The sequence below is a fragment of the Pongo abelii genome, chromosome 4 (genome assembly GCF_028885655.2).
Source record: "Pongo abelii isolate AG06213 chromosome 4, NHGRI_mPonAbe1-v2.0_pri, whole genome shotgun sequence".
NCBI lineage: Eukaryota > Metazoa > Chordata > Mammalia > Primates > Hominidae > Pongo > Pongo abelii.
Window position 1 is genome coordinate 92,841,068 of NC_071989.2, and position 27,971 is coordinate 92,869,038.

The 27,971-nt window shown below is 33.7% G+C and overlaps 1 pseudogene; it reads right to left on the bottom strand.

Moving 5' to 3' along the window:
* Positions 1-532: 532 nt before the first annotated feature.
* On the bottom strand, positions 533-27,647 carry LOC100447422 (large ribosomal subunit protein eL14-like; annotated as a pseudogene).
* Positions 27,648-27,971: the final 324 nt, after the last annotated feature.

Genomic DNA, 27,971 nt, shown 5'->3' on the forward strand with positions numbered 1-27,971 from the left:
ATAAGAATTATTTTGAGCTAAAGGCACTTCCAAAGCAGCAAATGTAAAAATGTCATTCTAATCTCTTTTCAACCTGGAAAGAGGAGATAAAAATTCCCTTGTGCAAGATGTAGTCCCTGTACCAGAAGAAAAGAAATATTCTTGGCTGAACAGTCATGACCAAGAGAATTCTGTACAGACCTTGTTAAAACAATTATTATCTTCTTATATTGATATTTGTAATCAAATGTATTGAGAGATTGGACTAATGTCTCCTCAGGACATGATAATTATGTATTACTATTTTCATTTTATTGAAAATATCTGGTCTGAGGAAGAACTGGATCTAGCTAGCCATCAGCTGTTTTCTGTGTTAGGGTTATGCACAAGCTTATTAAACTATGCAAACAGCAGTGGATCAAGGGGGAAACAGAAAAGTTAAATTAATACAAGACTATGAAAATCTATATGGTGGCTTTCCTGGGCAAATTAGGTAAAAAAAAATGTCTTCAACATGTCAAAAAGAACGTTTATTTACTTTCATAACAGCCTCTTATGCATTATTGTCAAATGCCTTTGGAGCAGGTGCTCTTGGAACTGGAGTTTTCTGACCCTTCTCAGCTTTTGGAAGAGGCCCTGCCTTCTGGCCTGTGGCTTCCTGGGAAGGAGGCTTCTAGGCTGGAGCCTTCTTTCCTGCAGTGGTCCTCTTTATTTTTATTTATTTATTTATTATTTATTTTTTATTATACTTTAAGTTCTAGGGTACATGTGCACAATGTGCAGGTTTGTTACATATGTATACATGTGCCATGTTGGTGTGCTGCACCCATTAACTCATCATTCACATTAGGTATATCTCCTAATGCTATCCCTCCCCACTCCCCTCAGCCCACAACAGGCCCCAGTGTGTGATGTTCCCCACCCTGTGTCCAAGTGTTCTCATTGTTCAATTCCCACATATGAGTGAGAACTGCAGAAGCTGCAGCAGCACCTTTAGCAGCAGGTGTTTTTTCTGGGAGACGTTTTCATGACAGCTGCCTCTTGAAGCTTCTTAATTTCATTCTTCATTATTCTGCTCCTCATTTTCTTTGCATTCATAACTATAAAATTATCAAAATCTGTCATCTTGGCTTTCCTTTCTATGGCTTCCCTTTCTATGACTTCAATCTTTTTGTCCCGCCTTGTGGCTGCCCGTTTTGTACTGACATTGGACTTCTGCCAGGCTTGTCGGACATACTTCTGTAGGGTGCTGTGTAGGAACTTGAGGATGAAGTCAGTGAGCCGCATGCAGTTGAAAGGAGCGGCCTGTCTCCTTACCCTAGTGCAATGTCCATTAACCAAAGCCCTGTTTTGATCAATAACATTTACAATCGGGACCCGCTTTCTTGCAGGAGGTCCAAAGCAGACTTAGGCCACCTGGCCAAGCTCTGACACACCTGAACACCTTATGTTGATCGATCCCTACTCTACACTGCTTCTTCAAATGTTAGGCATATTAGTGTTGGTACTATTTCTACATTAGTTCTATAATGCTACACATAATGTAAGTATGCTGACAGATATGATCATTTTGCTTTAAGGAGTCTGTGACCAGACACTGGAGGTCGAATTTTTCATTGTTTTCTGGCATCACTTCTTAGAATTAAAAGAACAAACACCAGCTTGATTATTTTTATTTTTACCCTAAGGGACGATTTGCTTTGCTTGTCTAATGCCTGAAAATTTATTTCTCTATCCTTGAGATTTAACAATTTAAATGAGTTATTTTTTAAAAAACAAAACAAACAATACATTTCTCTCAAATCAATATTCATCTCCCATGATTTCTTGTGCCATATCTTCAATATTATGCATGTAAATATATTTCCTAACTATTTTTGTTAATCCTCTAGAAGTGCATTGCCTCATATACAAGCTGTTATTTTGTTCTCTTTAAACTTACATACTTACTTCTTATGTTTAGCGTAATACCAATGTATTTTAATTTTTTTTTTTTTTTTTTGGAAACTGAGTCTTGCTCTGTCACCCAGGCTGGAGTGCGTTGCCACAATCTCGGCTCACTGCAACCTCCACCTCCCGGGTTCAAGCGATTCTCTTGCCTCAGCCTCTTGAGTAGCTGGGACCACAGGCACGTGTGGCATGCCCAGCTAATGTTTGTATTTTTAGTAGAGATGGTGTTTTGCCATGTTGGCCAGGCTGGCCTCGAACTCCTGACATCAGGTGATCCAACCGACTCAGCCTCTCAAAATGCTGGGATTGCAGGCAAGAGCCACTGCACCCAGCCTTAATTTTTTTTAAGAATGATTTTCATCCTTTGAAATGTGATGAGGCTCTCTAGATGAATTAGCTTATGGTTATTGTCATGGTTAATATTGAATGTCAACTTGACTGGATTGAAGGATACAAAGTATTGTTCCTGGGTGTGTCTGTGAGGGTGTTGCCAAAGGACATTAATATTTGTGTCAATTGACCAAGACCGACCCACCCTCAGTCTGGGTGGGCACAATCTAATCAGCTGCCAGCGCAGTCAGAATAAAAGCAGGCAGAAGAACGTGGAGAGACTAGACTGGTTTAGTCTTCAGGCCTACATCTTTCTCCCGTGCTGGATGCTTCCTGCCCTTAAACATCTGACTCCAAGTTCTTCAGCTTTGGGAGTAGGACTGGCTTCTTCGCTCCTCAGCTTGCAGACAGCCTATTGTGGGACCTCACCTTGTGATCATGTGAGTCAATACACCTTAATAAAGTCTCCTCTATATATACATCTATCCTATTAGCGCTGTCCCTCTGGAGAACCCTGACTAATACAGTTATTTTTGTGACATTTCCTTGTGCACTTGAAAAAATTAAACCCCCAGCCATTATTTGTTCCATTGTTCTACATATCAGTATGTCAAGTTGGCTAAATGAATTTTTTAGCTGTTATCGTTCTTTAGTTTTATAACTACTTGCTCTAATACAAAGATGTCTTCTAAAGTCTTCTACCATGACTGTGGATTTGTACACTTCTCTTTTTAATTCTGTATATTTTTTGTAAAATATGTTGTAGAATGATGTTTTTCGATATACACATAATTAGAATTACAACTTCTTTCTTTTGGACTGAACCTTTTATTATTATGAAATGTCTCTTTTACTTTTCAAAAAGCTTATTATTAAAAGTATGTGATAGTCTTATAATAATTCAGCTATACCAGTTATCTTTTTGTTGGTGTTTGCATGATAATTCTTTTCTTTTCTTTCACTTTCAACCTTTATATATGTATGTGTGTGTGTGTGTGTGTGTGTGTGTGTGTAAGTTTTATTAGTTTGATTTTTTCTATCAAAAATAGACAAACTGACCAAGGAAATTAAAAAAAAAAAAGAAGGAGAAGAAGGGGTGGAGAAGGAGTCCAGCAATGGAGTCACTCATACACATTGAGCTGACTTAAGCTTAAAGCACTATACCAGAGTGTTAAAATGTTTTATTAAAATAAATGGTTCTTTGTCAATTGGATACAAATGTAGGAAAAGTGATTTTAATATACTATTGACAACATATACAAAAAATTTCCTTTATGTATTACAGTCCTAAATCTGAAAGGTTAAACAAGCGAGCATTTAGAAAAAAAAAAAAAAAAAAAAGAAAAAAGAAAAATATTTTATGATATCAGTGTAAGCAAATATTTATTACACAAGATACAAAAAATCAATAATGTTATACTCAGAAGATTAAAAATAATTTTAGAATCAAAAAAATTAGAATGATAGTTTCCAGCTTCATCCATGTCCCTAATGCAAATGACAAGTTAATGGGTGCAGCACACCAACATGGCACATGTATACATATGTAACAAACCTGCATGTTGTGCACATGTACCCTAGAACTTAAAGTATAATAATAATTTTAAAAAATCTAAACAATTAGACAACCAAAAAGGAAAATAAACACAGGTGTAGACAGTTACTCTAAAAGCAAGCTAACTAGACAATGAATAACTTTAAATAACTTTAAAACATGTTTGATGTTACCTAAGAAAAGCAACTTATGTCCCAAAGCTATACAATAGATCAAAGAGCTTTATGAGTGAAACAAAAATAGGAAAGAAAAAACAGATAATTTCAAATTTTAGTGAGAAGATGAAGTAAAACAAATCTCATAAACTTAACACTTTAGAAAACTGTTTGACACCTAGTAACTCCCTGATACACATATCCCATATTACTTATAGACATATACATAGTTCTAGTAATATGCCCAAAATAAATTTCTACATGTATTCACTAATGGACAAGTAAAATAATGTTTATAGCAGCTTTTTTATTTTCTTACAAGCCTTGGTTCAGTAAAATCCCAAATACATATGAACAGAATTATGGATAAATATACTGTGGTATATTCATTCAATGGGCTACTATTCATACATGTACAGCAAAAAGAATGATTGAACTAAAACTATATTCAAAAACATGAGTGAATCTTCCATACCTAATATTAAGCCAAAGAAGCCAAAAACACAAAATTGTTTATTCTGCATAATTTATTGGTATACTGTTTTAAAACTGGCTGTATATATATATATATATATATATATATATACATATATATATATATATATATATATATATATACATATATATATATATATATATATATATATATATGTTCCTGGAAGTCAGAATAATGATTACCCTTGTCATGTAGTGTAACAGCTACAGGAGGATGGCTGGTATATATTCAACTTGTTTTGACATAGGTGCTGATTACATAAGTGTATTTATTCACTTTGTGAAGTATTATTGAGCTGAACACATACACTTTAGAAACTACTGTTTGCTTATTGTGCAACAATAAAATATGTAAAATGAAAAAATACTATAGGTTTGCTATGACCCTATATATTAATATTATAAAACATACCACAAAGTCAACTGATAAAGAACTTTTAATAATAATGACCTAGAGTGTTGTTGATTCTATATTTACTAACCCAGTTGTGTCATATCTGCCACCAGAATGTGGATTCATTATTTAACTAAGAAAATAAACATTTAAACAAAAGCTAAGCCAATGTGAATATATCTAATTTCAAAGGACAAGTGTGTATTGGAAGTGTGAATATCCCCAGACGTAATCTATGTTTTTACTGAAAATAATTCAGAAATCTTAACAGGATGCATATATAATTTACATATACAACTATGAAAAGAAGGATAATAACATTACTTGGCTTTTTTTTCCAATTTTACTTATAAACATACATACTCAAACAGTTCTTGGATTTTGCTGTTTTTCATTATTTTCTATTGAATAGCAATAGTTAGGGTCATTAAAATGAGAAAGAGTTAGACTAAGTTGGACGAAGTTCAAGATTTCAGAGCACACAGTTGCAAAATCACTGTTAAGAGTAAAGTTGGCCGGGCGCGGTGGCTCACGCCTGTAATCCCAGCACTTTGGGATGCCAAGGCGAGCGGATCACGAGGTCAGGAGATCGAGACTATCCTGGCTAACATGGTGAAACCCCATCTCTACTAAAAATACAGAAAAATTAGCCAGGCATGGTGGCAGGCACTTGTAGTCACAGCTACTGGGGAGGCTGAGGCAAGAGAATGCCCTGAACCCGGGAGGTGGAGTTTGCAGTGAGCGGAGATAGCGCCACTGCACTCTAGCCTGGGTGACAGAGTGAGACTCTGTCTCAAAAAAAAAAAACAGTAAAGTTAACTTTGATTGACTTGTTTTTAACTGGTTATGCAGCTGTAGACTACAACATTATCCCACAGGTTAAATGTTGCTGAAATGATTCTTACTAGCTCTAGTAAGAGATCATATACTCTTTAAACTGGGAATTTCAAATAAATTTCTGCTTGAGACATGAGTTGGGTGTAAGCTTTGAATAAATTATTTGGTACCTCAGGAAGTTTTTTTTCAAGTCTCGTGAATGTTTCAGAGACTGACTGTTTACTGCTGACTTCTAGTAGACAGTTTTTGAACTGTTTATTTAGTTTAAGATAGAATAAGCTTTGCCAGCAACAAAGTTTCCTGTAGAATGTCTCCTCGGGAAAAATGCATCAGGATCTTAACTATGAGTGCTGAATAAGATTTAGCTTTCATAGAAGCTGTAGATTTTGAGACTATATTACAGAAGTGATACCTGGGTTTCTTTGTTTTTATTTTGCTAAAATGAAAGTGGTTGCTACATATCATGACTACTGAAGAATATAGAGTTTTCTGATATTATTCTTATTAGCTTATTTTTAATGCCAAGTTTTGTTACTTTACAGTCATTCTACATGGTTCCTGAAGTTTGAATGTGATAGAAATGTTTCCAAATATATTTTCCATAATTAAATACAATATTTCAGAAAAACATTTAGTAAGATATATACTAAACACTTTATTGTGTCCTTACCATTGTGATAGATGCTGAATGGTAGAAATATACCAATATATAACACAAATTTTAAACCCTAGAGAAATGTCTTTAGATGAAAATAATTATGTATGTAAAAGAATGTACTCATACATTCATATTCAATAGTATATACTCATATTCTATTGGTTGTGTTTATAAATATATATTTATATATAATATATTATGTGTAAATATGTACTTATATATTATATATGTAATGTAGTATATGTTTATATATAATAGATATTTCATATGTATATATAAACTTATTTACATATAAAATATAAATATATAGATACATAAGTATATATAATACAAAATATGTAAATATAGCTAATATATTATATATAACATATATCATTTATGTTATATAATATTTATATAAATCTATGTAAATATATATAATATGATTATATGAGCCTATGGTATAATATATTACAAAATAAGTGCTATAAATATCACAAAATGTAAAGGAATAACATACAAATTAAGCTGTTTGTTTTCACCAAATTTCATATAACTAGAACTCCTTCACACAAAGGTGTGCCATATAGAAGAATACTTGAAAGTAAGTCTATAAAATTCATTTCCTTTCATTTTAACTCAATAAAATGACTTCCTAATGTAAAACATTGCTGCTAGGCATTTTGTGCACTTTCAGCTGACATGTTAAAATGGAAAATTTTAAATGCTTTTTAAAAGTGAGAGATTTTAACATGCATTTTGAAATATTTTGTCTTTGATATCTGAAAATAAATTGTTATAAAAGTTGTCAAGATCTATGTTTCTTATCACTGAGTTAAATTTTGAAGGATTTCAGAAAGTTACCATACAGCTTGATAATTCTCAGTATTAATCAGTATGATTACAGTAATAGGCAATTAATTAACCTTTTAGGTAGAAGTGTGGCTAAAGGAATTGTCAGGAGGAGGACAGAAGAGAGTTACATATCTTGGCTACTCTGATGTAGCAATCGTTGTTCATGTCTAATCGCATTACTTACATCAACTCTATTACATTATTGTCACTTAGATGTACATGGATAGTGATATTTTCCACTTCAATTATAATTTTAAAGATTAAGAAGTTATTTGCTTGACTCAAATGAACACTCCATGATCAGTGAGCCACCTAATGCTACTACTATGAGTATTCTATTCGAAAAACATCTAATTTTCTAAAACTCTTCAAACCAAGACCTGCTCGAAGGTTTTAGGCCACAAAGATCTTCATGTATATGTCTTGTCACTAAATAAATAATGTAGGTTGTGCTACCCAAACCATGTGAGATGTTATTAAGGTTCACTTGAGAAGTTGTTTAAGCAAAAAATTGTCTTGTGAAAAAAAAAAAAAACAAGCTCGGGGTTATTAAATATTCTGAGGCAAAAAGACCCTCCTGTTAGAGCTTGAAACAATAGTCAGAATATGCTTCTAAATAAGAAAAACAAATGGACTTCTTTTTCTTGAGTTTGTATTTTCAAGTTAATTATTTTCATGTAGGACATCATGATACAGCTAGGCAAACACAATTTCTTTGCCAGTCTCCTGAGTCTGAGAGAAGTAAACAAGAATAAAATGCAGATGCATGCTTATAATTATATAAAATGATATTTTTATATCTGTACAGCTATTTACTGTTTACATGTACAATAATGTCTGTAGGTAGGAGCATACTTTTTTGGTAACAAGAAATTTGGATTTTAAGAAATAATCTTCTCTTTCTTCATTTTTGCTTATATAATGATTACTCCAACAATTTTGTTAAATGAGTTCAGTTACTTTTCTGGGCCATGTGTAGATGTAATGAAAAATTAGGACTTGGAAGGTATGTCTGTGATTGCTCAACAAACAGAGAATCCACTGCCCCTCCTAATTATCTGACATCCATCTGGCATAAGCAAAGACAGCATTCTCTTGCCATTCCACTAACTTATTTGTGCTCAAAAGTGCTAAAAATTGCAACTATGTAATGAAATCAATGTGGGATGCTATAGACAGAATATAAAAATATCAGAATACATGTTTATAAAATAATAGTTATTTAAAACAAAAATTTTATTCTATTATTATGGTTAAATAACTTTGGCAAGGGATGTACAGAGTAAAATTAATACAAATGGGAGAGATTTCTTTGACATTAAAACATTAGTGAAGGTGTCGTGTAGGTGATTTTGCATGTAGCCTAGAAAAGGGTGTAGAATTTGGACATGTTCCTCTATTTTGAGGAAAAAGAGCCAAAGTGTACCAGTAAAAACTAAGAAATATATATATGGGGAAAAATTTTTATAGAGTAGCTTAAGCATATGGGAAGTAAAATAGGAAAACTTACCTACACCTATATTAAAGGGCTTTTAACTTCTGACCTATGATTTAAAACTGTTTTATGTGATTCATCAGTGCAAAGTTGTCAAAGAGGCTGTTGAAATTGGCAAAGTTCCATGAATTCCAATGTTAAATAACTATACGTGGAAACATTTGACAGAGCAGTTAACCAATTTATGTGAATTGGATATAATTTATATAGAAGGAAGCCTAAAAGAAAAGAAGAAAAGAGTCTAAAGAATAGATTTGAGGCATGACATAAAAAAGAGAAAGAGGTAAGAAAGCAATTAGAAGGAAGAATTACTAGATATTGAATTATACCTGGGAAAAAATGGTATTGTGGAAACCAAAGAAGCAGAGAAATTCTTGCTAAGTCTAGCAACCATATCAAAATATACAGAGATGCAGACTGCAAACAAAAAACCAGGATTCAATATTTGTTTTAATTATCCTTATAGAATAGTATAAAATCAGTGAGAAGATGTATGTAATGAAACTAAGATAAACAATAGACTAGGAAAGTAAAATTAGGGTATTCAGATGAGAAGTATTGAAATGGAAAAAGAAAATGATATATTTACATGTGAGATCAAACTAATGAACTCTGAAATCTATTATAGAAAATTGTATGTGTGTATATGTGTGTGTGCATACATAGAGATATATACAATCTTGTCTTTATTTTCATGCCCTTTCACACATTTTGCTTTGCTGCATGCTATGTGGACAAATCCAGACTGGCTTGCTGAAGAACAAAAGAACACTTGGAGCCTGGACACCCATGCCAGATGAGACAATTTAGTCCAGTCAGCACTCGGCAAGATTGGCAGGTGACTACAGAAGCACTGGTGAGCCCTGCCACCAGCTAAGCCTGGTCCAGCCCAGCAAAACCACCTATCTTAGAGCAACCCAAATTGCCAACCCATAGAACGTAAGTGAAATAAAGCACTAGCATTTTAATCCACTGGGTTTAGGACACCTTACTGCATAGGAAAACTAACTGAATACCAATGCATTGAAAAAATTCAAGATAATTAAAAATCCTATAAAAATTAATTTTAAATATGTCTTACAATAATTTCAAATTCTATAGGAATTGTTTGGGAAAAAGCTTATTCTAAGGTATTCTTATGAGACCAAAAAATACATGTTTTTATTCTAAAATTTACATTTTCTCATAATTACTTTATTCCACCTCATCAGATTAGCTGATATAAATAAAAACAAATGAAGTCCCTAAGGGACTGGGAGAAAGAACTAGAAATATGAAAATTTACAGAAATAGTATACATGGTAACCATATATTTTGGTGTATTTGGAACAGGCATAGTTTATGTCAGTATTTCCAGTGTCCTATCTGTCTTAGCATTTGTCCCAACCTTTTCTCTCCCAAGTGTTTCACAAATGGGACACAACATTTTATATGATTACTCTAGAACCTGGGAATGTGGTAGCATGAACATAATAAAATCAAAGCAAAACTGTTATCTAGTTATTGTTTTCCCTAAGTTGGTGGTATTTAAAAGTTACAATTCAGGCATGAATAGTGACAACTCTCCTAAACAACAAACAACCATTAGTAACTTTGTGAAATTCTCTTGTTTTATATTTCAAATAAATAATCTACAAGTATAATTTCATTGCGAAGATTTATTTAAACATTATTTATGATACGTTGGTGAGGTTTTATCTATTTTCTGTCAAATGGAGCTGACAGACATTGTTGGTTGCTTTGGCTTGAATACTATCCAATATTCAAACTTCAGGAAAGATAACAGGTTTTCACAAGTCATTATTTGTATAGAATTAGAAATAACCACTTCGTTGTTCTTTTATTATTATTTTTGCCGAAATTTTAATTGAACTAACATGTTAAACTTCAAAAAATAATATTGTTTGAAGAAAGTTTTCAGAAAAATTCCTCAAAATTTTAAGATAAGAGGAGTAATAAGGTGATCTATAAAAACCTTATAAGAAATCTGCTTATACAGGTGACAAACATCTTGCTTTACCACGTTCAGACTGGTTTCTGATAGAAGAAAAAATAAAACAGGGAAATTTTATTAGCTTTAAATTATTTGAAGGCACAAACAATTTTTTTTATATATAAACTATGTCCCTATCACCTTTGTGTCAGTAGCAGTGCATGCAAACTACATTATACAGAACTATTTAAAAATGTTTTGATGTTTTCATTAAAATAGGAATACATACATAAGTTACACCTTGGTTTAGTGCTATTTAATAAAAGTGTTAATAAATAAAAATATTTCTGAATTCAGCATATTTCTTAAAATTGGAAAGCCAATTTACAGTTATTATTTTTATTTGATCAACTTCACTTAGATTTGAGGTAACAAAGACACATTTAACTTTGATATGAAGTATAATTAGACTATGGAAACAATTTTAAATGTCAGTTTTTTTTTCTTTATCATACAATCCAGTGGTGAGTCCCTGTTTCATAGCCATTATTATCCATGCACATTATCAAAAGCATCCCTTCACTTTTCCCAGCTATAAGATTGGAAATGACCACATATGCTTTGAACTTCTCCTTTACCATTCTTACGGTTCACTTTCCAAATCTCCAAATTTGTTGTTTTTGTTTTTAATACTACCTTCTAAATATCTAGTGACATACCATCTGCACTTATTTTATTTTAGCATAGACTACTTTAACAGTTTTCTTTTTTTTTAGATGGAGTTTTGCTCTTGTCACCCAGGCTGGAGTGCAGTGGTGCCATCTTGGCTCGCTGCAACCTCTGCCTCCCAGGTCCAAGTGATTCTCCTGTCTCAGCCTCCTGAGTAGCTGGGATCACAGGCGCACAGCACCACACCTAACTAATTTTTTGTTTTATGTTTTAGTAGAGATGGAGTTTCACCATGTTGGCCAGGCTGGTCTTGAACTCCTGACCTCAGGAGATCTGCCCAGCTTGGCCTCCCAAAATGCTGGTATTAACAGGCGTGAGCCGCCGCTCCTGGCCCAGTTTTCTACCTTAGTTTAATTTTCTCCAGTATTCCCCCACCCTAGTTCATCTTTTATACTGCCTAAACTTTCTGACACGTAAATCAACTTTCAAGTATTATGAGTATTGAATTAGAGATAACAAATAAATTTTAGCGAGTACGCGAATCCACAAATTTAGAATTAATGAATAATGAGAAGAGACTGTATCATTATTAAATTTTAGCATTTATTTGCCCCTGACTCCACTATCCATTTTCTTTTTATTCCAAGGGTGAATTCATCATATTGTTCCTGAATCACTCTAAATACTGAAGAAAAGGATAATTTGGGGATTTTGAAATCCGGGATATAGAAATATTATGGGATGTTAAAGATTGCAGTTAGTACATATATACTTATATATAATAATGCTAATATAGCATTTAAAAACTATAGTGAATCATTTTCACCTTATATTATCTGAGTTAATGTTTAAAAACCCCTGATATATTTATTGATATTTTTATATATAGCAAAAATAATTGAAGCTAAGAAATGATATGTTTTATTCAGTGTTGCTATAACAAGTAAGTGGTACAGATAGAACACAGATTCATAGGTATCTTCTGTCGTGATATACATGTCTGTTTCCAATAATCTACGCATCATACTTTTAATAGATCATAGGTGTAATTCATCCAGAAGTTATTAATTGTATTTATCAAGACTTTATTTTTTCATTTTTTTATTATACTTTAAGTTTTAGGGTACACATGCACAATGTTCAGGTCAGTTACATATGTATGCATGTGCCATGTTGGTGTGCTGCACCCATTAACTCGTCTTTTAACATTAGGTATATCTCCTAATATACCTAATATACAGGCCCCAGTGTGTGATGTTCTCCTTTCTGTGTCCGTGTGTTCTCATTGTTCAATTCCCACCTATGAGTGACAACATGCGATGTTTGGTTTTTTGTCCTTGTGATAGTTTGCTGAGAATGATGGTTATCAAGACTTTAAAGTGAAATAGCAGCTTAAATTTGAATTTATTTTATATAAGAACAAATAGCCTAGGAATTGATATATCATCAAACAATTTAAAAATTATAACCTAAAAAGATGCTAAAAAATGTTGTGTACACATACCATTAAGAGCAAGTAATAATTAAAGCAGATGTTCTTTAAGTGCTGGAATTTCTGTTCACATACGTGTGTTCTGTATACCTGACTTCTGCACACCTGACTTCTAATGCCTCTATGTGACACTATTTGAGAAACTCCTAGCATTACGATATTGCTCGTGGCATCTTGGACATTTATGGTGTACATTACTACTAAATTCAACATTCCAATAAAATTGAATTTTGATTTTACTTGTTTAAACCTAAGTTTGGAAAGTGAAAAAAAAGTAGGAAATGAGTTTTTACATTCAGTAGAAACAGAATCTGTTCCTAGTATCATCAACGTCTATCAAAATTTTTAGTACTTTTGGTGCTTATGCAAAGCAGAACCTAGCAATTTGGGATTTTATTAATATTAAACATATGTATGATAAATATGTGTTTAATAATTTCCATTAATTTGCAGAATAAATTTGCCACTTAAAAATCTTCATGTTCTTAGTTATTATAAAACTTCTACTTCTTTCTTAATATTACACTGAAATGTTTTAGAGATACTATACTTTTAGGACTATCACATTCATAGAAACATACATTGGATCAGGAGGGAAAATGTGTTGGCAACATGAAATTGTCTGTGATAAAACCATGCTTATATATGGTGAACCAATATTTTTTGAGATTGTACAATTTGGGCACCTGCAAAATATGGATAACAATGTTACATTTCTAGAATACTGTTGTGTGTTTAATGTGACGGTTATAGAGCATGTTCACTTGCCAAGTTTTACATGCCTGGGTCTACAATACTCATGACCTGCAAAATTGTATTTTAGCTCAGAGTACTGATCCCATGGAATAAAGTTTTGACATCTTGTGTTCAGTTGTCAGAAGAGTGATTTAGCCTAAATGTTCAGATTTTTATGATAAAACTGTACATATAAGCACTTTAAGGGTCCGTAACATACCTGATAATCACATGCTATCAGTAGAGATGGTCTCCTACTCTATGTAATTTTCCTTTCCTCTTGATGTTATTTGCTTTTACATCAAAGTCTTTTCATTACTTTACAAGCACATGTAGCTGAGCTTCCATAATCTCACAGAAGTAAAAAAATGAAAGTGTGTTTTCAATTAGTGAGAAATTAAAATTTATCTATTTCAACTAAAAATTATCTACTTCAACCCTAATTTATAGATGAAGATATTTGAAATCAGTTGATACTCACCTAAAATAACTCAGATCTATAAGGTTAGAGCTGAGAATAGACCCATTTTCTTATGGTGCTTTAATTATTCTTTTCTCTAAACCATTCTTCAATAATTAAAAAAGAAACACAAATTTTAAAACAGGTTTGTAGAGAAAGCATTATCCTCTTTTGGTAGGTAAATGCCCCTACCAAAATAAATAAAATAATAGTATTTCAATTTTTAAAGTGTGGCATTTGAATCAATTTGAATACATCTCACCTTCAGTTTGCAAGGGTTAGCATATACTGCTCATCTACTATTTCCTCTATTGAGCTATAATTCACAGAATGTGCACCAATTTAAAGTATACAACTCAATGTATTTTAACAGCTATACCGTGTTATTCAACCACCACAATGTAATTTTAAAATATTTTTGTTTTCTTCTTTTTTAGCTTTATTGAGGTATAACCGACAAATAAAAATTCAAACTGTACAATCTGATCAATACATGCAGATTGTGAAATGATTACCACATTCAAGCTAAATAACATATCCATTACATTACAAAGCTACTTTTTTTTCTTCTAGAAGTTATGTTAATTAAATATGAAGGAGGTAATAGAAATAAAATGAGGCAATTACACAAAATTACATTACATTGTGAGAAACTATTTAAACTCAATTGATAGAAATCCAGTACACCTACACACTGCTACTTCATTGGAAGTAATTCCTCACATTTAAAAATTACACTATTGTTATGAGAAGAGTTTCAAAATACAGTTGATGAAATTGAAACTTCAATAAGAAAAACTTTTAATAGTCATTTCAACTCAATTTTTGTTTACAATGAACAAATATTTGTTTTTGATATTGTCTATCTCTTAGAAAATTGTTGTACTTCTTATTTTTGGTAGGTTTGTCTTTTAGTTTTCATACCAAAGATTTGAGTATTTTACACACCACAGTCACAGACTTAGATTATTTTGTATTTCTTTGTGTGCTTACTTTAATCAGTAAGTTTTAGACCTAGAGATGATTTCCTGTTGCTTGCCAACATTCTTTTCTTTCAGACTGAAGAATTTCCGTTAGCATTTATTGTAACACAGGTATGGTGTTAAGGAAATCCCTCAGCTTTTGTTTGTCTGAGGAAATATTTATTATTTATTTCTCCTTAACCTTTGAAGCATAACTTTGCTGACTGTAATATTCTGGGTTAGAAGGTTGCTCCCCCCGCCCCCCGCGCCCTTCTCTACATTGCATGTGTCATCCCAATCCCTCCTGGTTTATGAGGTATCTACTGAGAAGCCTCCTGTCAGAAGTTTCAGAGCTTGTTTACATGTTATTTGCTTTTTCATCCCCTCTTGCTGCTTTTGGGATCCTTTTATAATTCTCAGCTTTTGAGAGCTGGATTATTTATATGCCTTGCGGTAGTTTTATTTGGGTTCAGCCTACTTGGTGTTCTTTTGCCTTCTTGAACCAGACACTTTCCTCTTTACCTGTGTTTGTAAAGTTCCATTATTACTTTTTTGAATAAAAGATCTACCCTAATATATTTCTCTACATCTTCTTTAAGGCCAATCATTCTTCAATAAGTCATATTTGCCTTTTGACCCTATCTTCTAGATCTTATATTCATTTCCTTGTTATAATAATTATTTCTCCTCTAATTATGTATTTTCATAGAAGCTATATTTGAGTTCACTAATTCTTTCTTTTGCTTGACCAATTCTCCTGCCGGGAGACTGTGATCATTTTTTCAGTTTGTCAATTGAATTTTCAGCTCCAAAATTTCCACTTAATTTTTAAAATTATTTCAAACTTTTGTTAAAAATCTCAGACAGAATTTTGACTTCTCTTTTTCTGTTACCTTGAATTTCACTGAGCTTCCCTAAGACAGCTATTCTAAATTTTCTGCCTGAGAAGTCACATATCTCCATCACTCCAGGACAGGTCACTGGATTCTTACTTAATCTATTTGGAAAGGTGGTGATTTCCTGGATGTTCTTGATCTTGCTTATGTTCACTGATGTCTGGGCATTGAAGAGACAAGCAATTATTCCAATCTTCCCAGTATGGGCTTGTTTGTGTACATCCTTCTTGAAAGGGCTTTTCACATAGAACTTAAAGTATAATAAATAAATACATAGAAAGGGCTTTTCAAAAATCCAAAGGGAATTGAGTTTTGTTGGCTAAGCCTACGGTCACTGCAGCTGCTTTGGCATTAGTGGACACCCTAAGTCCAGGAACACTGCAATTCTTGAAACTCCTAGACACACAGTGTTGGGGGACTTGGGAAAGATAAGGGAGAATTTCTTGAGTATTCAGGCAAAGTATCTCACTCTCTTTCCCTCAAGCTGAAGGAGTCTCTTTCAGCATTGTGGTGCTTTGAGTTGAGGAAGGAGTGACAAGGGCACTCCTGTGGCCACCACATCTGGCACCATATCGGATTACATGTAAAGCCTATAGCCTCCCAGACCAGCTCGTTTCTGGGGCTTGCCCAAGGATTGTGGCCTTTACTGTCTGGCTGTTGCTGATGTTTATTCAAGGTCTAAGGCCGCTTTAGTCAGCAGGTGGTGAATCCTGCTGGACTGAGTCTGTTCCACCAGGACAGAAGATTTCCTTCTGGCTAGGGGTGGGTCTGGAAATGCTATCTAAGAGCAAAAGTCTGAAATCAGGGCTTCAGTATTTTGCTTGATGCTGTCCTTTATTGTGGCTGAGCTAGTACCCAAGTTGCAAGAAAAAGTTTACTGTGCTCCTTCCCTCTGTTTCCCCCAAGGTTAAAGAGCCTCTCCTGATGCTGCACTGCCTAGAGTTGGAGGAAGAGCCACAAAGGCATGTATGTGGCCACTGCAGCTGGTGGCGTACTGGGCTCCATCACAATTCCACTGCCCATGAGACCAGCACATCACTAGGTCTTGCCCAAAGACTGCCATCACGATGACCTGATTACAACTCAAATATATTCAGGGTTCCACTTTAATCAGCCTGTACTGAAGCCAACCTGGGGATTCCCCTCTGCTCCAGGGCTAGTTGAAATACTTCTTCCTTGAGTACCAAAAAATTCTGCCCAGTCTTGTTTTCCATTGTATTAGGATGGCACCAAATCCTACATTCACTTCACTCTCCCTTTCACAAGCACAGATATTCTGCCTGGGGCTGAGGGGTGGTGTTGTAAAAAGTCCAAGAGTTCTGTTCTTTTTCTGTCTTCTTCAATGTCTCTTTTATTGTTATTATATTAAAACCAAGTACTAGGATCATTCATTTGATTTTTTTGTGTTTTTATGAAGATGCTTCTTGCATGGCTAGTTGTCCTAGTTGTTCAATGTGGTGTTTCTACAGAAAGCTCATCACCGGAGGGTTCTATTTGGCCATAATGCACCATCTCTGACCCTACTATACTTTCTTTTTTTTTCTTCAACTTTTAAGTTCAGGAGTACGTGTACAGGATGTGCAGCTTTATTATACAGGTAAACGTGTGCCATGGTGGTTTGCTACACAGATCATCCCATCACCTAGGTATTAAGGCCAGCAACCATTAGCTATTCTTCCTGATTATCTCCATTTTCCAATCCCTTCTTACAGACCCCAGGCCCCAGTGTGTGTTGTTCCCCTCCCCATTCTTGTCATTCAGCTCCCACTTATAGGTGAGAACATGATGTGTTCGGTTTTATGTTCCTGCATTAGTTTCCTGAAAACAATGGCTTCCAACTCCATCCATGTTCCTGCAAAGGACATGACCTCATTCCTTTTTGTGGTTGACCTCATTCCTTTTTATTTCATGGTGTATATGTACCACATTCTTTTATTTAATCCAGTCTATCACTGATGGGCATTTGGGTTGTTTCCATGTCTTTGCTATTGTGAATAGTAAGTGCTGCAATGAATATATGTGTGTATGTATCTTTATAAGAGAATGATTTATATTCCTTTGGGTATATAACCAATGATGGGATAGCTGGGTCAAACAGTATTTCTGTTGCTACGTCTTTGAGGAATCGCTACACTGTTTTCCACAATGGTTGAACTAATCTACCTCTCACCAACAGTGCAAAAGCGTTCCATTTTTTTTTGCAACCTCACCAGCATCTGTTGTTTCTTGATTTTTTAATACTCATAATTCTGACTGGCGTGAGATGGTGTCCTCATTGTGCTTTTGATTTGCATTTCTTTAATGATCACTGATGTTGATTTTTTTTTCATATGTTTGTTCGCCACATGAATGTTTTCTTTTGAGAAGTGTCTATTTATGTCCTTTGCCCACTTTTAATGGGGTTGTTTGTTTTTCTCTTGTAAATTTGTTTAAGTTCCTTATAGATTCTGGATATGAGTCCTTTGTCAAATGAATAGATTGAAAAATTTTTCCCTGAAAAAATTTCTTCCATTCTGTAGGCTGTCTGTTCACTATGATGATTGTTTGTTTTGCTGTGCAGAATCTATTTAGTTTAATTAGACCCATTTGTCAATTTTGGCTTTTGTTGCACTTGCTTTTAGTGTTTTTGTCATGAAATCTTGGCCCATGCCTATGTCCTGAATGGTATTGCCTAGATTTTATTTGAGAGTTTTTATAGTTTTGTGTTTTACGTTTAAGTATTTAACCCATCTTCAGATAATTTTTGTATATGATGTAAAAAAGGGGTCCAGTTTCCATTTTCTGCATATAATTAGCCAGCACTCCCAGCACCACTTATTAAATAGGGAATCATTTCTCCATTGCTTGTTTTTACCAAGTTTGTTGAAGATCAGATGGTTGTTAGTGTACAGCCTTGTTTCTGAGTTTTCTGTTCTGTTCCATTGGTCTATGTGTCTGTTTTTGTGCCAGTACCATGCTGTTTTGGTTACTGTATCCTTGTAGTGTAGTTTGAAGTCAGACAGTGTGATGCCTCCAGCATTTTTTTTTTTTTTGCTTAGGATTGTTTTGGCTATTTGGGGTCTTTTTTAAAGTTCCCTATGAATTTTAAAATAGTTTTTTCTAATTCTGTGAGGAATGTGAATGGTTGTCTAATGGGAATAGTATTGAATATATAAATTACTTTGGGCAGTATGACCATTTTCACAATATTAATTCTTCCTATCCATGAGCAAAGAATGTTTCTCCATTTGTTTGTGTCTTCTCTGATTTCTTTCAGCAGTGGTTTGTAGTTCCTCTTGAAGAAGTCCTTCACTTCCCTTGTTAGCTGTATTCTTGGGTACTTTATACTTTTGGTAGCAATTGTGAATGGGAGTTCATTCATGATTTGCCTCTCTCCTTGTATGTTGTTGGTGTATAGAAATGCTAGTGATTTTTGCACATTGATTTTATATCCTTAGACTTTGCTGAAGTTGCTTATCAGCCAAAAAAGTTTTGAGGCTGAGACGATGGGGTTTTCTAAATATAGGATCATGTCATCTGCAAAGAGGGAGAGTTTGACTTCCTCTCTTCCTATATGAATATCCTTTGTTTTTTCCTCTTGCCTGATTGCCATGGCCAGAACTTTCAATACTATGTTGAATAGGAGTGGTGAGAGAATCTTTGTCTTGTGCCATTTTTTAAGGGGAATACTTCCAGATTTTACCCACTCAGTATGATATTGACTGTGAGTTTGTCATATATGCCTATTATTATTTTTAGGTGTATTCCTTCAATACCTAGTTAATGAGAGTTTTAATCATAAAGGGATGATCAATTTTATTGAAGGCCTTTTCAGCATCTATTTAGATAATCATGTAGTTTTTGTGTTTAGTTTTGTTGATGTGATGAATCACATTTGATTTGCATGTGGTGAACCACACTTACATCCCAAGGATGAAGCCAACTTAATTGTGGTGGATAACCTTCTTGATGTACTGCTGGATTCAGTTTGCCAGTATTTTATTGAGGATTTTTGCATCAGTGTTCATCAGTGATATCAGTCTGATTTTCTTTTTTTGTTGTATACCTGCCAGGTTTTGGTATCAGGATGGTGATGGCCTCATAGAATGAGTTAGGGAGGAGTCCCTCCTTTTCAATTTTTTGGGATTGTTTCAATAAAGTGATACCAGCCCTTTGTTGTACCTTTTGTAGAATTCAGCTATGAATCCAACTGTTTCTTGGCTTTTTTCAGTTGGTAGCCTATTTATTACTGCCTCAGTTTCAGAACTCATTGTTGGTCTACTCAGATTCAATTTCTTTCTGGTTCAGTCTTGGGAGGGTGAATGTGTCCAGAAATTTATCCATTTCTTATAGACTTTCTAGTTTATGTGCATATAGGTTTTTATAGTATTCTCTGATGGTTGTTTGTATTTCTGTGGGGTCCATTGTTATATTCCCCTATTCCTTTTATCCTTTCTGATTGTGATTATTTGATTCTTCTCTCTTTTTTCTTTATTAATCCAGCTAGCAGTCTATTTTATTAATTTTTTCAAAAAGCAGTTCCTTGAGTCATTGATTTTTTGAAGGGTTTTTCATGTCTTTATCTCCTTCCATTCAGCTCTGATCTTGGTTATTTCTTGTCTTCTGTTAGCTCCGTTTGTTCGTTGATGAACATTTAGGTTGATTTCATCACTTGGCCATTGTGAATAGTGCTGCAATAAATATGGAAGTTCAGCTCTCTCTTCAACGTACTGATTTCATTTCCTGTGAATATATACCCAATAGTGGAATTACTGGATTATGTGATAGTTTTATTTTTAATTTGTTGAGGAAACCCCATGCTGCCTTCCATAACAGCTGTACTAATTTAAATTTCCACCAACAGTGTATAAAAAGTATCCTCTTCTTTTAATTCTCACTAGCATTTGTTTTTGTCATTTTTGTTATTATTTTTGTCTCTTGATAAAAGCCTTTTAACTGGGGCTAGGTAATATCTCTTGGTTCTTTTTATTTGTATCTTTCTGATGTCTAGTAATATGCTTTTGTCAAATAACTGCTGGCCCTTTATATGTCTTCTTTTGAGAACACTTCTTTTGAGACCTGTTCAGATCTTTGCTCATTTTTAATTGGATAATTTGAGTTTTTTTTTGTCTGTTTGCCTACTGAGTTGTTCTGGTTACTTATATAGTTTGCATGTTAACCCCATGTTGGATGCATAGTTTGCAAATACTGTTACCCATTCTGGAGGTTGTGTTGTTGCTCAATTAGTTGTTTTATTTGCTGTGAAGAAGCATTTTATTTTGATGTAGTCATATTTGCCTATTTTTTTCTTGGTCTTGCCTGTTCTTTTGAGGTGCTACCAGAAAAAGAAAAATCTTAGTATGGGTCCATTATTGGAGATTTACAGGTTTCTTTTGGTGTTGGTGATGCCATTTTCCTTTCTTTCTTTTTTTTTTTTTTTTTTTTTAACACTTCTTGTATCTTTATGCTGATTTCCATGCATTTGCGGAGAGGGCCACCACTTCCAGCTTTTGCAAGTGTTCTTTGGTGGCATTATGTATTTATTATTTAATATTAGAACTCAATCACTGACCTGCAATTATTTCTAATTGTGGGGAGGATTTATTATTAGCATTGGAACTTACATAGTACTTTGAAACTAAATTGTTGCCCCACCTTTGTTTCCCGGCTTGGTGAAGACTTATTGAGAGAACCAGAATTGAAGACTCCACTGAAATGTAATCACAGATATACAATGATTTCTGGGTTTGAGGCAAACTTAAGTGACATCGGAAATTAACCACTAAACTTTTAGTTATTTCTAGGTCAGGGAAAGGCTCCATACCAGCACCTGGTGTTGCTGTGGTGTTGGAAATCTGTTCAGTCTCTTCATCATGGTGTCTCTGCTGATCAGAACCCAGATAAACTACCACAATTTGTGTGTCAGTTACTGCATTCAGTGTTCCTACTCTTTGTCTCCGATATACCCCATGTGTTTCAGCCCCCGTGGGACTCCCAATGCTTCTTGTGGAATAGGACCAAAGAGGGCTTCCCACAGAAATCCCAAACTACTGAAGGGATTAAAGTACACCTTCAAATTAAACTTTGGAAAAAGTGGGTCCAGAAAAATTATCTGTGAGCAGCATTGCACCTCCTTGGGAAAGGGGCTAGCATAGTCTAAAACAGTTATCTTTTTGTGGTAACAGATTTTCTTATTTCTTTAGGTCAAGGGGGTGGTTTCTTCTCCCTGAAGTTCTGGTAAATATAGAGTAATATTCTTGTCTTTGATTAGTTGTTAGTGGTACTTTCGTTGTGGGGGTAGGTGTGATGATGCTGGGGAATATTTTAGTTTACTATCTTGCTGATATCACTCCAGTTACCTTTTGTGTGTGTGTGCTTAGATTACTTAAGAGCCACTCTCCTATAAAATTTCAAGCATACAATATATTATTTTAACTTTAGTAACTATGCTTTAACTTAAATCTCTAGAACTTAGGCACATTGTAACTACAAATATTTACCCTTTCACCAACATCTCCTACCTACCCATCTCCCTGGCCTTTAACCCCCAATTATTACCCTTGTACTCTCTGTTTATATGATTTTGACATTTTTAGATTTCACCTATGAGGAGCCTTCAAAAATTTCATGGAAAGTAGAATGAATAGATAAAAATGATAATGTAAGCTTTATTTCTCAATCTAAGTTCCATTAAATTTATGAAAGTTTTGTTAAGTGATTATTACTACCATTTAGTTCATGCTTAAAGGACTGAGAGTCCTGGGAATTTAACTATGTTAATGCAATCATTTTACATTGTTAACGAAGAAAAATAAGTGCTCTTTAAATAGTTGTTAAGATTAGGCAACGAAAAAGTTAAATAGAGACCACTGAGGAGTGTAAGCCAGACGTATAATGATTTCTCATTGAAACTCTTACAAAATTGCTCTTATTTGATGAGAGGAATGAATAGGAGCATTCCTATTGTGGTGGAGAAGGACTATCTGGTACAGCTTTTCTCTGCTAAAATTTTGGCTAATTTTCTCAAAACACTCATATAATAAGCAGATGATATTGTTATATGCCCTTCCAAAAAGTCAACCAGCAAAATGTTTTGAGCATTGCCAAAAAATATTGTGATGACTTTTACTCCTGAGTAGTCTGCTTTTGCTTTGACTGGACCACTTTTACCTCTTGGTAGCCATTGTTTTGATTGTGCTTTGTCTTCAGGATTATAGTGGCAGGGCCATGTTTTATCACCTGTTACAATTCTTCAAAAAAATCCTTCAGGTTTTGATCCCACTTGCTTAAAATTTTCATTGTAAGCTCTGCTTTTGTCTTCAGCTTCCCTGGGTTCAATTTCTTTAGCACCCATTGATTGGACAGTTTTGCTCAACTCAAATTTTTCAGTCAGCTTGTGTAATCTGAATCAGTTGAGATATCTATCATGTTCGTTATTGTTTCTGATGGTCATTGTTGGTTCTCTTTAATTAGGGCGCAAACAAGATTTTTTTTTTTTTTCTCTCAAAGTGAGGTGAATGGTCTGCCCTGCAGGCTTCATCTTCAACATCATCTCATCCCTTCTTAAAATGAATTATTCATTAGTAAACTGCTGATTTACTTGGGGATTTGTCTCCATAAATTTTTCATAAAACATTAATTATTTCACCATTTTAATACTCAAACTTCACCATATATTTGATGTTTGTTCAAGCTGAATTTTAGCAAAATTTATGTTGTTCTAATAGCCTCTTTGCAAATGGATATTTAATTCTTCTTAATGCCTTAAATTAGACCTATTCAGAAATATTAACAAGCTAATATGAGTTTATTTTGGTGCAAAATTTGGTTTTGAAATTTATGCATAGTTTTGTTATAATACACATTTTCCATAAAGTTTTTGGTTACCCTTTGTATAATTGAGATCATGACATTAATCCAAAAAGACATACAAATGGCCAACAGTTATAGGAAATGTCTTCAATATCATTGGTTATCAAAGAAATGAAAATCACAACCATAATGGTATGCCACATCACACTTGTTGGGAAGGCTATTTTTAAAAGCAAAAGATAACAAGTGTTGGAGAGGACATGCATGAAGAAAAGAGAAACTTTATACATGTTGACTTGAATGTAACTTGGTATGGCCATTATGGAAAGCAGTATGGAAGTTCCTCAAAAAAACTCCTAATATCCATATGATCCAGCAATCTCACTTCTGGATATATATTCTAAGAAAATAAAATCACTATTTTGAAGAAATATCTGCCTTCCAAATTCACTACAGCACTATTCACAATATCCTAGATTTGAAGCAATCTAAATGTCTGTGGAAGATAAATAAATAACAAAAATGTGTCATATTATGTATACAATGGTATATTATTTAGCCTTAAAAATAATAAAAATACTGCTTTTTGCAACAACATGAATAAAACTGGAGGAGGCTAGGTTATATGAAATAAACCAGGTAAAAATCATCTACTTTTTAATATGTAAATATGTGAATGTTTGAGTGACTTACTAAAATTTCTTATTTAAATAATGAACACTGGATAGATTAAAATGCAATTATGTTTTTCTTGGGAAAACACATTGCTAAACTGTAATGATAACATATAATATTAGTTGAGATTTACTACGTGCCAGGTACATTGATGTATTATTTTGCATAATATTGTGGAGTCCTTACAAATAGTTAGATTATTAAGTCAAACTGACAGATTAAGACCTGAGACTTAGAAACAATAGGTAATTTGACTGATATCATAGAGATGTCAAGTGTAAGAGATAGTATTTTCCTCTAGCATCTCTCTTGAGAACCCATGCTATCAAGCACCATGATACATTATTTCATATAGCACCTCAGGAGACTGTGTTTAAAATGAGTTATTGAAACAAAAGGATTTCAGACTTTCTATCCTACCATAAGAAGTACCAGTATGAAACAATTTTTTGTGTAAATGATTTACCTCTACCATGACAAAAAACACCAAAATAATTTCCCTCCCTTTGCTTCACATTAGAAATTAAAATTCAAGTATCTTGCACTCCTCCGTTTCTCACTGGGCTCAGGTAAAGCACAGCGTAGGCACATTGGGTGAAGTCTTTGGATTTTGTTTGTAATTACATCTTAACCTTTGTATGTCTTATTTTAAAATTTAAAGTTTCATGTTTCTTGATTTTGCAAAATTGCAAATGATAAAAATGATCCCAGAAATTATCGACCTCTCTGTTCCTGAGAAAATAAAGAATAATTGAACCTCTATTAATTAAAGTAACTTACAACCTAAATTTCAAACCTCTTGTATTATACGGTTTCCCCTGCCACAGTAATATTTCTGAAACCCAGTTATTTGTACAATCTAACTTGCTATTGACAAATATAGAATACAGTTACTAGTTAGTGCTGTCTGGGAAAAAGTTAGACAGCAAAGTACAAGAGAATGTGAAAGGCTTTCTAAAGAAATCTGAGTCATCTTCAAACCATATATTTTGAGACAATTAACACTGACTCTAAATATTGTGCTAGTTCTGCTCATATAGTAGCCCCTTTTTGGATAGCCTTATTAATTTATCATTCTCCCTGGGTATAACAGTGAGTGAATTCATGTAATTTTCTTCTCTTATAAGTTGATTAGCTTAAGAATGCACATTTTATCTAGGTTGAGACAGAAAGAATAATTAACTTCAGGTTGCTGAAACTAATATGCAAAGTTTTACAAAATTACATTATGAAAATATAAAAGCTAAGGCAGATTTTTTTTCAGATAGAGAGTATTAATCAATTTCGGACACACAAAACCATCTAACAGCAAGTCGTAAACACTTTTTAATGCCTGGTTGAGTCTGGATGGGCTCTGGATTTATTAAGAAGGCTCTGAGCCTTAATAAATATTTTTTCCTGTATGATTAGGTGAGCTTAGTGTTACTTCTCTAACTTGTAACCAAAGAAACACAGTGGAAAGAACTACTTATCTACCTGACCACCAGAAAAGCCCTTAACTTGCAAATCACAGGTTGATCATAACCCTTATTTTCTTCATTGTTGTGAGAATTAAACCAGAAATTTATGTATATTTCCAAGCCTAATACCTGATCAAAGGTAAGGCTCAGATATGCTATCTGTTATCAATTACCAAAACAAACACACAGCAATCACTCCCTACTCAGATTTATCTTGGTCTTTAGAGCATATTTAAGAAATAGGGCAGGGTTTTCTGCTCTGCTTTAGGGACTTTTCACGTTTAACCTCAAATTACCAAAGGAGAAAAACATTTGAAAAGACACCATTATTATTTGTTACCATTTATTTACCCAAAATAAAATAAAAACATACTGTAAATATCCTTACTTACAATTAATCATGCAAATTGTTCTTATTTACAAATGAAAGGTGATATTTAAATTGGGAAACACCATATTCCTGTAATAATTTATAAATTTTACAAAAAGAATATATTTTGAGTTATATGACATATACTAGCATTGTCATTTTGCATGTTTGATAATATAAGGGAAGAAAGACATGACGTATTATATTCTGATTATCGACATGACGTATTATATTCTGATTATCATTTAACCATTTTAGTTCTATGAAATGTATTATAACAATTTGCCCCAAAGTAGAAGTATAACTTTAAAAATTCTGCAGGGAATTGCTTTATAATAAGTATAATTATGTAATTATAAAGATATTCCTTCCCCCAGCCAAGCTCCCCAAAGGAGTATAAATCATTCTACTATAAAGACACATACACACATATGTTTACTGCAGCACTGTTCACAATAGTAAAGTCTTGGAACCAACCCAAATGCCCATCAATGATAGACTGGATAAAGAAAATATGGCACATACACACCATGGAATACTATGCAGCCATAATAAGGATGAGTTTATGTCCTTTGCAGGAACATGGATGAAACTGGAAACCATCATTCTCAGCAAAGTAACATAAGAAGAGAAAACCAAACACTGCATGTTCTCACTCATAAGTGGGAGTTGAACAATGAGAACACATGGACATAGGGAGGGGAACATCACACACTGGTGTCTGTCAGGGGGTCGGGGGCCGGGGGAGAGAAAACATTAAGAGAAATACCTAATGTAAATGATGAATTGATGGGTGCAGCAAACCAACATGACACATGTAAGAGCAACCACCAGAAGAATAAAAATCATGTGGATCACTTTCAAACCAATAGAAGTAAAAAATAATAAATAAATAAATAAATAAATAAATAAAATTAAAAAAAAAAGATATTCCTTTGGCCCAATAGGGTTTTATTTTGCTTTGGATGGTTATATTTTAGTGCTTTCTTTCATAAACAAATCTCTAAATATGTCAAGGTATTATTATGTAAGAATAAAATAGATGGGCTAAAGTTATAACAGAATCCAATGTATCAGATATTTTTAATGCCTGTGGTACAGAAAATTCAAAATTATACAAGATCCGCTCCATTTACAATAATACTAATCGTTCTATTTTTTTCTAAATCTGTGAGTCGCTTCAATAGGGTTTAATAGAAAGTTATAGCAGTTGACATTTTTATAAATATTCTGGAACTTAGTCACAGGTCAGTTATATTCCATAGAAGGAATTTCACTGGAACTGCCGCAAAATGAGCATTTTTAAAAATCCCTTGCTGATTGCTGTACTTATTTTCTCACCTTCAGAAAAGAATTTTCTTTTAAGTCCTTTTCTTGGATTCAAAAAGCAGACTATTGCTGACAATTGTGTGTGTGTGTGTGTGTGTTTTAATTTACAGCACAAAATATTACTTACCTTTCTTGTGTCAGTGGCAGTAGAAGTTGGAGGTATTATCATCAATGTCAATATCAAAATGTACATTTCAGCAATGTTAAAAATCACAAGTGTAGAGCACTGGAAAAAAAATGCTGTGACTCCCCTTGGGCTGCTGTTTGTCCTTTTTATTTTGGAAGATGATGAGTGTGAGGGTCGCTGTGTTAATGAGAGAGGAAAACCAAGTCTTCTTTGAGCTCAAGGCATCATTTAAGCCACCGCTCCCTCTACTTCCAAGAGGTTCTCGAATCATAAGAAATTGAGTGATCACTATTGAAGGTACAAAACTGTAAGTTACAGACTTAGTCTTGTCTTCTATAGAGACAGAAGTACATTTTTTATATTAAAATATTTTGCTGACTTACATTATTT